This window comes from Anser cygnoides, chromosome 13 (assembly GCF_040182565.1).
Source record: "Anser cygnoides isolate HZ-2024a breed goose chromosome 13, Taihu_goose_T2T_genome, whole genome shotgun sequence".
Lineage (NCBI taxonomy): Eukaryota > Metazoa > Chordata > Aves > Anseriformes > Anatidae > Anser > Anser cygnoides.
In genome coordinates, this window is record NC_089885.1 from 1,195,688 (window position 1) to 1,208,468 (window position 12,781).

Below are 12,781 nucleotides of genomic sequence, written 5' to 3' on the forward strand. Positions count from 1 at the left end.
ACAAAGAAGTCTTCTGTGCCTATAACTGACATTTCTGGGAAAATGAGGTCTCTTGTGCCTTCTGTTATAGTCTGGAGAGTCACTTCACTTAGTCCATTAATCTATATCTAGAAGCTATACTACCTGAGTTCACCAAATAAATCTATTCCAAGGCCTACAAAATTTTTAAAGTCCAAAAGTAATCTGTCGATGGGCTGCTTTAAAAGAATTGACACCATCGGTCTGCTTGAAAATCAGACTAGGAAAATTCAGTAACAATAGCTTAGCAGTGCCTCCACACTGTGTATTAGTTTAAGCAAATACAAAGACACATTCTCATAGTACTTTCTGTTGTCTGCTGTTTTGATAAGCTGTATAGAATTACATAAAGTGTATATATGTGTGGGGAGAGAGAAAGAGAGAGATCTGTTTTAAGTTATGTTTGTGATGAGCTGCTTTTTGTTGGATGATGTGAATGCTTCCCTTGATGACTGTTATACTTGTTTTAACAAAAGAAAAATATTTATTCTAATTTTAAAATGTAATTGGCACTGACTTGCAAGTTAAACCTGGGAGTCATTAATCTCTAAGACCTAGAAGATATTGTTAATTAATGTAATGCATTTATATTTGGTAGGACATGGGTACATTTTCACCGAGTTCTTGATACAATTCCTCCAGTGGTTATGCCTGTGCCGTCTGTGAATGAGGGCTTCCCTGCCTACAGAACCAGTCTATGCCACCCAGAACTGGCAGTGTTTCTCCCCAGTTTATCTCTTGGTAAGATCGCTCCCATCCTTTGCAGTTTTATTCAATGACACGGGTGGTGCTGCAGATAAGGGATAACCAGCAACAGGGACAAGCCTTCAAGGTGGTGATGGCCTGCTATAAAGAGCTCATCCTGCAGCTTGCCACACAGCATCAACAACTCTACCACCATGCAAGAACTTTTCTTAAGACAGGGAAGTTTATTGTCATCTGTCATCCAAACTACTATAGTTAAACTGTATGGTGCTGGTAGATTGGCTATAGGAACTACTGTCTTAGAGGTACACACTGCTATTTTCGTGCCATTCCCCAAAGCGTTGTACTGATCTGGGTATTGCTGGGTTTGCACAGTTGTGTTGGAGCCACAGGTGAGATTCATCTGCATGTTCCTTGGCTGAGCAATACCCCCTAACGGGGCAATTTCTTTATGGTGCCGCAAGGAGCAATCAAGTGCTGTGGAAAATCCACTGCAGTGGCTTATTGAGGGAGGGATCCACAGCTCTTTTGAAATTAATACTTGTTTTCTGCCATAAGGATTAGTGTCTTTGTTCCATGACCAGAAAAGACTTGAATAGCATTGAGATTTCTTTGCTGTTTTGGACTTCTCAGTTTTCCTCTCATTCCTGGGTTTACCATGTTTTTGTGGGATTGTTGGAATTTGTTGGTGTTACTAATACAAGAAAGGTATTAACAGATTTAGCAATTGTTGTGAAAAGCCAGAGAAGAGCATTTTTTAGATACTTCTAATAAATGCTACAATCACAAAGGGATTTAGAGTAAGGTTACTGATGCATCCATGAGGATGGAGCACCTCTGTGAACCAAGAGGGCTGAGGAATGAGTTGGAAAGTAGGTCTGATATAAACGATTGAAGAGTAGGTTGAAAAAATCCTTATTTCAATAGCAACAAATTTGCTTGAATATATATTTTATACACGTGCAAAAAAATATTAAACAGAAGCTGGCCTGTGTTTGAAACACAGTACACGTGATTAAATCTGGTCATGTACCAGGAGCTCAGAATGTGAAAACACTAAGTTTGCAGTGAGCAGATTGGTTAGCTGTACATTTGAAACAACAAATACACAGCACACACACATTCTCTCTTTTCAGTCAAAAGAACTGCCAGGTATTGCAGATGTTGTTTGCAGTAAAGCTTAAAAATAAATATTTTTTAAAAAAAGGGCAACGAAGATGCTTTAGCACATAAAACTAAAATTTCTCTTTGAGTCACTTTAGACTTTATAAGGGGCATCAGTAGCTCAGGCTTAGGAAGCCTCTTGGTTAGGAAGATGTGGATGCAAAGCAGCTATTGTATCCCACTGATGTTAACTCTACAAAAAAAGTTGGAAATAGAGAGATTGGAGAAAGGGCTGTTCTTTGAAGTCACAGATTGGCAGGTGTGTTTCTGCTAGCAGAGATTTTAGTAGGTGACTGTAGAGAAGAGACTAGTCAAACCTGGAAAAGCCATGAGGTAAATCGACTAAATCGTGCAAATACCCCTAATAGAGACAGACTGCAATGCAGTACTGAAGGGGGACCTCCTACCAGTTGGATCCTACCTCTTGGATCCACAGCTCCCACTCAGTCTTGTGCGCATACTTCAGTCTGTGCCTCTTCAAGGAAACACTTAGGCATGTGCCATTCGTGCACACAGCTTTGGGATCCAGGACACTTAGCAAAGTCTTGCTGGTATCAGTGAAGCAGCTCTGTGCATGCAGAGTAAGTTTGACCAGGCTGAGGTTCTTCAGCTGTTGGCAGTTCTGCAGAAATTCAAGTGCTGCCCCATCCTACCACTGTCCCATGAAACACTAGATTTCTGATGAGGACTTCTGCGACCTCCTGAGTAGGACCAAAGGGCTGCTAGTCTGGCTTTGGTACGAGGCATGTTGCTCTTCTCTGTCAAGAGAAGATAGGAGGATTTCCACTCCTGACCGCAGTAAAACAATGGAGTTGCACCAGGTTAACATTTTACTATGCTGCTGGCTGACAGCAGGGTTTGAATCAGTATTTAAAGCTACAGCAATCTGTCCAAACCCTCCAAGATCAACAAATAATTTCAAACTTGGTCTGTTGTCTCACTTGGCCACTTTCTCCTCCTCTGAAAGGGCAGAACTCGATTAAGGATTAACATGTGACTTTTCTTTCACAATCAGGCTTTTGCTGTACCATTTCCATCAATTTTGGCTTTCACATTATTCAGCTGTGCACCAGACAACTCTTTTGTTATGTGCCAATTAACCCAGCTTGATAAATAGTGATTATGCATAATTTACACAATAATATTCTTGTTGTTCCCTGTAAATAAGGCACTGACTTAGCTGAGGGTACCGGTCTGTGAATTATTGTCAGATGTGATCATGAAGATCCAGGGGGCTGGTAACAAGAAGGCCTCTTTAGACAGCAAGGCAGATAGAAGTGATATATAAGATAATAAAATGGGGGAGGTGGAGGTGTTTTTAATTTTTTTAGGGGATGTTGGGATTTAGTTTTTGTGGTCCTGTAGTTTGCTCTTTCAGTGTACTGAATGGGCCTCGCAGTCCTAGTCCACCTCTCGCTGAAGTCGTTTTCCAGTGGTGGGGACTTGGACTGGACTTGGACTGCTTCCTAAGGAGCATCTTCAAATGATTTTCCTGGCTGCAGAAGCCAGGTTTTCACAGTTCTTTTCCCTTTTTTGAGTTAGCTGATGTGAAGTCTCTCAGACCAGTAAGCTGACAACAGAGGGACGCGAGGAGCAGGTGAAAATTGCTTAGCCCCATGAAGCCTGAGTAAACGGGAGGAGATACAGTAACCTGAAATCTAACCCACTGATCCAAGATGCACATGTAGAGACAGTGCTTGCTGGAATAGTATTGCAGAGCCATCAAGAAAGTGTTAGGGACTGTTGCTTTGGGTAAAGTGGGCTGTTGGTCAGCCAGTACCATGCTCAGCATCCATAGAGCCAACTGGAAACTGTCCGGAGCTAGAGGATGCTTGCACAGCTGCCGTGCTGGCAATCACGTCCCCTTTCTCCTTGGACAGCCTTAATCCTGGCCTTTACCTCATGGTGAATTTTACTCAGTTCAGTGATTCCAGGTGTGTTTTCCGTTTTGTCTCTTCTATCTCATATTCCATAATATATCCCCACAGGCCTATAAATGGCACCACCTCAGCAGACTCAGCTCATCTTTCATCACGCTGCCAGAGTCTTGTTTTGATTTATTGCCTTTCACCACAGTGGCCCAGAATGAAGTCAACTTCTCAAATCACATAGAGGAGGATCTGCTGAACAAGCATACGTTTAATAATGTGCCTCTGTCTTTCTACTTCCTCTGTGCTGGGATGTTCCAATAAAATGAGTAAGAAATCCCTTTAGAATATGAGAGTGCTGTAGTTATCTGGCCACTGATTTGCAGATCTGATTGCCTTTAACTATTGGCACTTTGTGGTGTTCAGCTTAATGTTCAGCATAACACCTCCAGTCTGCGAAATGCTGCCATTTCTTGATGGGTGTGTGGGTTTTTTTTCCTTCATACCACAAAATGCTTGCTTCTTTCTTGCCTGCTGTGTAAAGTATTGATGAGATGTATACGATATACATCATGTCTGAAAATGACGATGATAGATGATGACTAGGATATTCCCTGGTCTACCAGATTATGTGGAATTCACATTAAAAATGCTTTTTTAGGGCATGTCTTTTTCTTCCAAAGCACTGTGCTTAATGTCTTGTGGAACTCTTGTTACTTTGAAAAAAATTACAGAAACATTCATGATTTTATGTTGAACTATTAAATGTTACTATGAGTTTATTAGAATATGCATATTAGTAGAGTATATTGGCTGTCTATAAGTAAATTGCTGCAAAATTTCTGGGTGTTTTATAACTGAATGACTTTTGAAACAATTTTTTTCATGTTTTTCCTCTCACCAACATTCTTAGAAAAATTGCTTCAGAAAATACTAGAAATAGTTATAATCCAAAGTAATTAGACTGGCGTAACATACTAATGTAAAATAAAAAGCATCTTAAATGGTAAAACAAATAGAAAACAGTTATTTAACTCAAGTGCATGGTACGTACTAGCGTTGTGTGCACACTGTCCATGTTTCTGCAGGGATTTGTCATGATGCATGAGATGGAGTCTAAGAAGTGAAGGACACAAGTGATCATTCTTTGCTGCAAATATATTTAGACTCTCCTGAGGAAAACTTTGGTAGGTCCTCTGACTCCCTCCCACAGGTGTTAGCTTATCTTCTACATTTCAGGGAGAATGGAGAGTGTGGTTTTCTCAAAAGGCAAAAGCTCAGTGAACTGCTTTACATCCACACGGTAAGGCTGTAACTCTCCTGGAACTTGAGGCCAGTGCCCGAACTATAAAGATCCAGGGACATAAAGCTAGCTATCAGGAGCAGTGTTGGCTTTGCGCATAGTGCTGTTGTTGGCAAGGCACGGTTGTCGTGGAGAAACTGAGCAGAAACATGTCTTCATCAAATGCTGCATGTTTGAAAGTCATGCAGATACCCAGTGCCTTTCCATTTCTCTCCAGCAATGAGTTTAACCACTTACAAAGAGAAACCTCTTGCTGCTCCTCCTCCTAATGCTTCCTTTGGTGTCAGAACCAGCATGGGCAGTAAGGGAAAGAGCTCCTGAATAACAAATCCACAGCATTTATATCTGAGCTTTGCAGCAGTGTTACAAAACATTTCTAAAAACCTTTTATTTTAAACTGCACGGTATGTAATTGATGTCTTCCCCTTCAAAACTTAAAGGAAACCTTGTGAGCAGCTTGTGGAGGTGGTGGGATTGGGGCGGAAAGGGGACTGTTTACAGTAGAGTATGGTACTGGAAGAGGCTGCCCAGAGAAGTTGTGGATGCCTCATCCCTGGAGGTGTTCAAGAGCTGGTTGGATGACACTCTGGGCAACTTGATCTAGTGAGCGGCATCTCTGCCCATGGCAGGGGTTTGGAACAAGATGGTATTTAAGGTCCCTTCCAACCCAAGCTGTTCTATGATTCTGTGATTCTGTGAGTACCATCCATTGCCTGAATGTGTTTAAAAATAAAAAACGTCTGTAATGTTGCAGTGGCTGATCTGAGAGTTTGAACTCCATCTTGTAAAGGCACAAGCAAGATAATGTAGTATTCTGATTAGCACATATTTAAGTATAGTCCTCAAAAACTTAATACATTTTTTAAAATCATGCTCCAAGAGATTGGTTGATTTGTATGGCATGTCTGTATCTCCCTTCACCTTTAATCCATTTTAAGCTTTAAACCAGCTATTATGGTTCCCTCAAGCTCCAATAGATTATCCTTCAAACTGAGCCATGCTAATCTGTTTAATATTCTTTCAAAAGAAATATTCTCATACAACTCTGGATCCTGAGAGTTTTAAAAGATCAGTGTGTAGTATTTATTCTGGTTAAACAACGTTTTCGAAATTGGACCTACTGATAAGGGGCTGACACTTTTCCTGCACACTGGGTGAGTTGACTCCCGTGTTTCTTCCACCATCAGAAATGTGTTGTAAACATGGAGATTCTGAATATCAAGGGATTTATTTTTTCTTTAAGAAAAATGAAACGTTTATGATAATTTGGTAGGCTTGCAAGACAAGATATTCGTTCTGTGCTTGAGTTTAATCAAGGTTCTACATAAGTTTTGTTTTGTTTTTTAGCTTTGTGGCCAGTAACCTGGAAGCAGAAGTTGTGTAATGGCTCAGATTCTACATACTCTTAGTCTTGGAAGCAGCATGGGAGCCAAACAGTAAGCTTGTAGGTAATAGCAGCAAAAGTTTGTTGCACGTCCTAAGCCACTCAGGTCACCTGCGTATATTCTCTGAATGGAAGAATACCTTTTAGAAGGCTAAGCACATCTTTCTCAGGGAAGTCAAAGTGGTGTTTAGTGTGACTTTCTGTCCATCTTACCATTTGGTGCTCACAGATGTCATTGTTAATGACATTTAAAGTATGCTAGCTGGTTTTTTTAATTACCAATATTTTATTTGCATATACGTCAGTTTGGCAGTCTAGGGACAGAGGGGGTCAGGGTTTACCTCTACCTGAGTAAGATTATGCTAATGGCCGAAGTACATCAGACCTGAATGAACTTGCTTCTGAGTGCTTTCTGAAAGTAGGCCTTTCATCAGCCTTTGTGTCCAGAAGGATTTGACCTTAGATATGCACTTCTTTCTTAAGAGCAGTCGTGCGGGGCTCAACTGGAACCTCTTGGCATCATGGTGTGCATGAGAATCAGTACTGTTAGTGCTCCTACTAGCACTGTTATAGCCTAAGTGGCCTATTTTACTGTTGCAAGCTGGCATTTTTTATACGCTCATAAAATTCATACGAATGTTTCAATGAGTGTGAAGAGGAGATCCAGCATGCAGCAAATTCATGTACATTGTTAGAGTTTTATTTGACTATAGTAAGATATATAAAGGCCAAAATGCATAAAATTTAATGAGTGGAGTCATGTAGGTCATAAATAATTAGGCATACTGAAAGAAACCAAGGTTATGGAAATGTATTTGTACAGCACCCAGCACCCAGGAGGTGTGATTGTGATCAAAGCGATCGTGAAAAGTGGATAATAAATAAAGGCTGTTACCTAATAGTGTGTAATGGGGTTGTGATGAGATGACAAAAGTGATCTTGAATGGAATCTTGACCAGAGAGTGTTTGGGGATGCTTGTATCTGGACATTCATTTTGGATTGCTTTCTAGTAAAGGGCTTGTAAAATATGAATTGATTAATCCTTATGCCTGTCATTTGCAATTTAATAAGTCCTTCACTCCCTCTTCACCCAGTGCCTGAATATGCTGTTGTTATCTTATTGGCTCTTCTAAAAAGAAGTACAAACCGAAGGAAGTGTCTATGTATGAAGAAGGCACTAGACAGAGCAAGTTGAGCAGTGTTTTATGAAAAGAATGAGATAAAACGAACTTCAGTTATATCACTGAGAAAAATGTTTGTTGCCATAAATGAAGTAACAATAGTAAATTGTAATTTTGTTTTGCTTTCTGCTGTGAGGTTTCTTTGTGTTTGCGGGGCATTTTTTATACTTGTAATGGCACGTTCTTTATTAAGTAGAATGAGAAGTGATGTTATGGTCAATATCTCAGGAGGATTTGGATCCAATTCTCAGCTGTAACTTCCTTGGTTCACTCCCACCTCCATGAATATTCACTATTAATTATCTCAGAAATGGATGTTTTCATAAATGCTTCTTTTTTTCAGCTGAATTTTAAACAACTCATGGAATCTTTTCTTCTTGACAGTTCAGAGTCTTAAGAATTTAAATGTGAAAACTGGTTTTATTGGCAACAGATAATTGTATTTCATTTTAATTTTCATTTTAAATACAGTGACTTTGTCTTTAAAGCAAGCTCTCAAGTCTGTTTGCCTGGACCATCCTAAAGTAGCTCCTTCTGCATTCGTGGGCACTGCTGTGCTGATCTCCTTGGGGCTCAAAGTAGAGAGAAGGTGCTTATTCATTCAGGGTATTAAAATGAAAGGGAAAGGAAGAAGTAGAGGCATTGTCAGTCTCTCTAAGAGCTGTATGAAGTGGAGTTAATGATAACCCTCATATTGTTACAGCAAGGAAGTCATAGGATGGAGACTCTAAATAGAAAATAGCCAGTACTCTACGATGCGCTGTGTATTATTCCAATACAAAGTAGTCTCCTTAGTCCATTGGCAGAGGATGGCAGTGAGAATTGTGTGGAATCCAAGACAGTTGGCAGAGGAAAGTGGAGGGAATAAAATTATTTCACAGCTGAGGGAAATACAGAGCACAAAACTGAGGAAATGGTATGAGCAACACACAATAATATCAGTTGTCATTATACTCCTACAGAGAGTTTCAGCCCAAAGAACCGCTTAATTATCAATAAAGCAGACCTTACAGTGTCCCTTTGATATAGGTTAATTATGTCAGACCCATTTTACAAGATATTGATGTGAACAAAATGGAAATTACTTGTCCATACAAACAGTGATGAAGAGGGAATAGCGTCTAAAATACTGTAACCTCCAGCCCCTGACTCCAGAACTTCCAGGCTCCTGCTCCCATGGTCAGAAGTGTGACAATTACGAGGATCCTGTGCAACATAAAGTCCGTTGTCAAAGACATCATCTGGTGGAAATGGCATATTAAGATCCACCCGTTAATATGTTTCTTTTGTTGGCTTTATCTGTCTTTTCTCTAAACAAGCAAAAGCCAAACCTTCTTGTAAATGTCCCTAGTAATGTCTCAGTTGTTCATAGTGAGAACTGGAATTAGAAATAAATAAATAAAATAATAGGTGTCAGAGAAAAATTGACATTAGCTTGCAGGCAACAGATAGTAGGGATGTCAGAGCCTATACAACATTGCTGTGTCAGCAATATTCACAGTCACTAAAACGTAGAAAAAATGAATACAGATAGAAAGCAAAAAATAAATTTAAAAAAGACACAAATCATCTAATAACTTGTGTGAGATGGGGCATCTTTTGAAATTCTGGCCTGGAGCCTTCCTGGGGACTGAGTGAAAAAAATCACATCTGGTTAGTCTTAATCTGGTTAAATTTCTGTGGCGGGGCTGTTTTGACGGGAGGGAGGACGGAACTGCTAGTAAAACAACCGAAGTCAGGGGTTCAATGAGTTACACTGAGGCTTAGGAAGGTTCAGCTGCTGTTCCACAGAGAAGCAAGGATTTTTATTTAATTGGTTTTGGTTTGTTTTGTGTTTTGCTTTTGTTGTTCTTGTGTATGTTTTATCATTGTGGGTTTTGTTGTTTTATTATTATTTTAACAAATCACTGTTATTTAAAAAAATAAAGTGATCATTATGGCTCGGAGTATTTCCTTTCCTTGGCAGAAAACAATTCAATCTCTCATGACCTGGAAGCTCCTTATCTTCTCTTTACATGCTTGAGAATTCCCAGGCTTCTGTCATACACCCCTGCCTCTGCTGAAAAAAATAGCATGTGGCAGCTAGCTTACTCAGAGGACAAGCCCAGAGTTAAGTCTCCATTTAAAAAGTTGTATCTGTCTTGCATCTAATGCCAAAATAATGGCTTATTATGGTCCACCACTAGGACCATAAGGGGTCCACCATTAGAATAAGAGCTACTCAGGACCTTTCTCCCTTACTTATACATGTTACAAATTTTTCAGATCAGGCAATAAAGGAACTTGGTTGTGTGCTGTCCTTGGAAACAGTATCAAAAATAATAGCGGTGATTAAGAACAGTATCTTAAAGATATATCTCAGAAGAAAAAATAAAAATTGACTATTTTTGTGGAATGAATGGTTACATCGGGATTTGTCCAAATCATTCCTTTAATAGCCAAAATATGTGTTTGACCATCTGCATTTTTTTAGGAGGGAAAAACGAACATAAATCAACTGTGATGAATTAAGGAAAAATACCAAAATTCTTACTCTAAAATGAGGATTGTCCTATTGCCAATAGCAGATAGTTTGTATAAAGAGCTTGAAGCTAAGGTTTAGTTACCTAAAACTAAATTTACCTAAAATTAAGTTGTTGTTGTTGTTTTTTTTAATTTTGTTTACAGATCCATGGTGTTAGAATGGTAATGTAATTAATATAAGTGTGATAATGTGTTTGGTTTTTGGAAACCAAGGAGCAGTATGGCCATGGCTTTGTGGATGTTCAGCATGTTGATCTGACCACACGAGAGACTGGGTCACAGAGTAAACAAAAGACATAATGCTACAAAATCACAGCAAAATCGTGAGTTCAAAAATGCAAGTGAGCATTGAGGACCAAGATAATTGGTCTTTTATCTTCCCCTTATAAAAACAAAGGTTTATTTGCCTTTTAAATGGGCCAGTAAAATTGCATTGGCACCCCACAGTGCATGCAGAATAGATAGTCAAGAAGAAATAGGGTATAAAGAAAGAAGTAGAGGAGCTTAAGAGATGAAGATATTAAAAACTAATACAAGATAGATAGCCTGTAAAATGTTAAAGATCTGCAGTGAATACAAACCCGAATCAGGATATAAGACTGGGCAGGAGTCTACGCTTATTGGAAGATATTGCTGGTGATCCTCTCCTCTCACCTGCACTGGGATGCCCCTTGCAAGCAGTAGCTCCATGTTGGCTATTAGGTATTGTTTGGAGAAGGTCCTGCTTACGGTCAGGCTGTAAACAGCCTCTGATTTCAGTCCCAGTTTACTCACAAATTGAGAACGGACCCCTTGCTCACATGAGCATAAGCTGCTATCTTAAAAGATATACATTAATTCAGTGTTTTAAAATAGACATGCAAGATGGTTTTGTGCAAGAGACAAAGACTTTGAACCATTTCCAACCACTGACCACAGTACTCATGTCAGACATAGGAGCCAAATCTCCAAGAACAAGAGAACGCACAGGGCAGACCAGTTCTCAGCTGGTTCCCAGCATGGTGCAGAGGAACTGGTCCGTGCTGGAGGCAGATGCTGTTTGTCACCCACCTTTAGGATTGCACCAGTTACTTCCATTGACTCAGTGGGATGTAGGCACTAGTAGTCCTAATAAAGGCTAATCTGTATTCTTCATTATAGTTCTAAACTTAGATATCGTGGTAGATTTTCTGAGCCCCTAGTGAATCCTTTTTCAGATAAGGTGTTTTGTGTAACTCTCAAAGATTTCAGTGGAGTCACAGTTTAAAAGTATTCCTGAGCCTTATAGCTGATAAGAAATCAGGTGAATTTAGGATCACTTGAAATACTCTGGGCATTTAGTGTCAGGAGACTTTTGGAAATACGTTTTGTTTGCACTGCAAGAAGGGATACTTCCTGGAATACACTGACTTACTCTTTTCTTCTTTCTCCACAGTAAGAATCTGCATAAAAACTGCTAAACTAAGCCATTAATAAATATGTAAAAGAAGTCTGATCTGTAAGGTACTGACTCAGTGTATGTGAGGACACTCAGCTCTTGCTAGCCCCACTTCAGTGATTATTCCCATGCTATCAGAGAGTTTTTATGTCATTGAAATGATTTGGAGACTGCTAGCCTTTCTAAAGTAGTCTTTATTTTTCTCTTTTTTTTTTACCTGTAAGTTAGTGCCTTTTATTTGTTACTTCAGTGGGTAATTTTTATGGTAGCTTTTATACTTTATATTCTGCTGGTATATAGTTAACAAAATGCCTTTTGAATCTGTGTATTTAATTCCTTGGTCATGCCTCTGGGAATAAATTCTTGCTGTATTATAACTTCTTTTATATCTTTTCTCCACTGTGGTTGAGAACTTCTTCAAACTTTTCTTTCAGAAATCAGTATTTCTTATTCCCTCTCTGTGCCCTATCTGCATCTATTTTCTATCTATGCCAGCTGTTATTTGCTGCTGGTATCCACTTCTGGTCATGTCCTTTTACAGTGTCTTAAACATTTAAATAAGTTCTTTAATAACCTTCCTATTTTTGCATCTGGACATCCAGGAAGAAAATGAAATTTTCACACCTGAGTACCAATTTGAGGTGTTTTCCATGATGATGTTCCAATGAGCTAATACGGTGGCAAAACCTTTTCAAAATTACTTTGGTAACAGGCTTTGGTGATTCTGAATAGCATTTATGGTAGGAAACATTTCATGATGGTACTTGCAGAAGTAACGATGCTGTATATTTCTGTGTAGAAGTCATGTCTACTTTACCAGTAATTACTTCCCCTTGCTTTCTGCAAAGTTAAGTACACAGTGTTTTGGCAAAAGTGGTTAATGGGGCTAGTTGGAAATTGGTGTAAAATCCAGCTCTTGACAAGTGGAATTGTTGATGCTGAGTGGCCATTTTTCTTGGAAACTTGTTTTTCGTTACAAATGGGACCTGCTTATCCCAGTCCAGAAAGGTTTTGATGTAGAAGTGCTGCTGTGCTGTAGCGTGCTTCATCTGTGTGGTGATCACCGTCCTTACTATGGAGCTGAGCCCTTGCATCCTACCCGTGAGGTTTCTTCAGTGTCTCTGATGCAGTCTCTCCACAGGAGGAACCCAGGGCCACAAGAAATTTGCTCTGTTCCTACAGAATTGAAAAACAACAACAAAAAAAAGTCATTCTCC

General features: G+C 39.4%; 1 protein-coding gene across 11 annotated transcripts in view; it reads left to right on the plus strand.

The window, feature by feature from the left end:
- The window catches only part of GRIA3 (glutamate ionotropic receptor AMPA type subunit 3), a 606,096-nt gene that overhangs the window by 480,747 nt on the left and 112,568 nt on the right, over positions 1-12,781 (plus strand). The gene's annotated exons all lie outside the window — the stretch shown is intronic.